Below are 2005 nucleotides of genomic sequence, written 5' to 3' on the forward strand. Positions count from 1 at the left end.
CCTAGGTTTTTCCGTGCGAGCTCAACCGAGGGTTCGTTCCGACCGACACTGGCATGTTGTTCTTCTCATTTAGGAGGATAAGAAAACGCTCGCCCACCCCGGCAAAAACAACAAAAAAAAAATTATTCACGGAAATTGATCGAAAAAAATGATAGCGGACGTCGGCATGGACAGATGACCGATCGAGGTCAAAAAAAGAAGCATCACCGGATGACGCCGATCAAACATTTCCTAATCGACATCATGCAAATTTCATTCAGGGATTGAATAGAAAACTCAATAGCCGACATCGGTCGTGAAATGGCCCCGACTGATATTTTTCAGCCGACATTGCGCAATTTTTTTTAAAAAAAAACGCTCGCTTGCCGATAATGTTTTTTCTTACGGCAGGGGAAGTTTTCTTGTTTCGGTGTTGCATTAAAAACTTACAATGTAGGTCGGCTAGGTTTTTTCGTGCGAGCTCAACCGATGTTACGTTTCGCCCGAAACTGGCATGTTCCGAATTATTCGGCCAGGAAAACATTAGCCCACCTCGACAAAAAAAATATTATTCACCGATATTGATCGAAAAAAATGACAGTCGGCGTCGGCCAGGAAAGACGACCGATCGAGGTCTAAAAAAGAAGATTCACCGGATGATGCCGATCGAACATTTCCTAATCGACATCATCCAATTGTTATTTAGGGATTGAATAGAATAAACAATGGCCGGTGTCGGTCGTTATATGGCCCCGACTGATATCTTTCAGCCGACATTGCGCAATTTCTTTTACAAACGCTGGCCGATAATGTTCTTTTATTTACGGTAGAGGAAGTTTTTTGTTTTGGTGTTGCCTAAAAAATTTACAACGTAGGACGGCTAGGTTTTTCCATGCGAGCTCAACCGAGGGTTCGTTCCGACCGACACTGGCATGTTGTTCTTCTCATTTAGGAGGATAAGAAAACGCTCGCCCACCCCGGCAAAAACAACAAAAAAAAAATTATTCACGGAAATTGATCGAAAAAAATGATAGCGGACGTCGCCATTGACAGATGACCAATCGAGGTCTAAAAAAGAAGCATCACCGGATCACGCCGATCAAACATTTCCTAATCGACATCATGCAAATTTCATTCAGGGATTGAATAGAAAATTCAATAGCCGACATCGGTCGTGAAATGGCCCCGACTGATATTTTTCAGCCGACATTGCGCAATTTTTTTTAAAAAAAAAATGCTCGCTGGCCGATAATGTTTTTTCTTACAGCAGGGGAAGTTTTCTTGTTTCGGTGTTGCATAAAAAACTTACAATGTAGGTCAGCTAGGTTTTTTCGTGCGAGCTCAACCGATGTTTCGTTTCGCCCGAAACTGGCATGTTCCGATTTATTCGGCCAGGAAAACATTAGCCCACCTCGGCAAAAAAAATATTATTCACCGATATTGATCGAAAAAAATGACAGTCGGCGTCGGCCAGGAAAGACGACCGATCGAGGTCTAAAAAAGAAAACCGGATGATGCCGATCGAACATTTCCTAATCGACATCATCCAATTGTTATTCAGGGATTGAATAGAATAACCAATGGCCGGTGTCGGTCGTTATATGGCCTCGACTGATATCTTTCAGCCGACATTGCGCAATTTCTTTTACAAACGCTGGCCGATAATGTTCTTTTATTTACGGTAGAGGAAGTTTTTTGTTTTGGTGTTGCCTAAAAAATTTACAACGTACGACGGCTAGGTTTTTCCGTGCGAGCTCAACCGAGGGTTCGTTCCGACCGACACTGGCATGTTGTTCTTCTCATTTAGGAGGATAAGAAAACGCTCGCCCACCCCGGCTAAAACAACATTGAAAAACGTTATTCACGGAAATTGTTCGAGAAAAATGATATCGGACGTCGTCATGTAGAGATGACCGATCGAGGTCTATAAATGAGGCTTCTCCGGATCACGCGGATCAAACATTTCTTATTCGAGATCATGCGAATTTCATTCAGGCATTTAGTAGAAAACTCAATATCCGACATC

At 42.7% G+C, this 2005-nt stretch overlaps 1 long non-coding RNA gene across 1 annotated transcript in view; it reads left to right on the forward strand.

The window, feature by feature from the left end:
* The window catches only part of LOC121174378 (uncharacterized), a 7993-nt gene extending 7882 nt beyond the window's left edge, over positions 1-111 (forward strand). The window contains exon 2 of the long non-coding RNA XR_005890436.1: positions 6-111. This is a non-coding gene — a long non-coding RNA (uncharacterized lncRNA). The remainder of the gene's footprint in view (positions 1-5) is intronic.
* The last annotated feature ends 1894 nt before the right edge of the window (positions 112-2005 follow it).

Source organism: Glycine max, chromosome 20 (assembly GCF_000004515.6).
Source record: "Glycine max cultivar Williams 82 chromosome 20, Glycine_max_v4.0, whole genome shotgun sequence".
NCBI classification, from domain to species: Eukaryota; Viridiplantae; Streptophyta; class Magnoliopsida; order Fabales; family Fabaceae; genus Glycine; species Glycine max.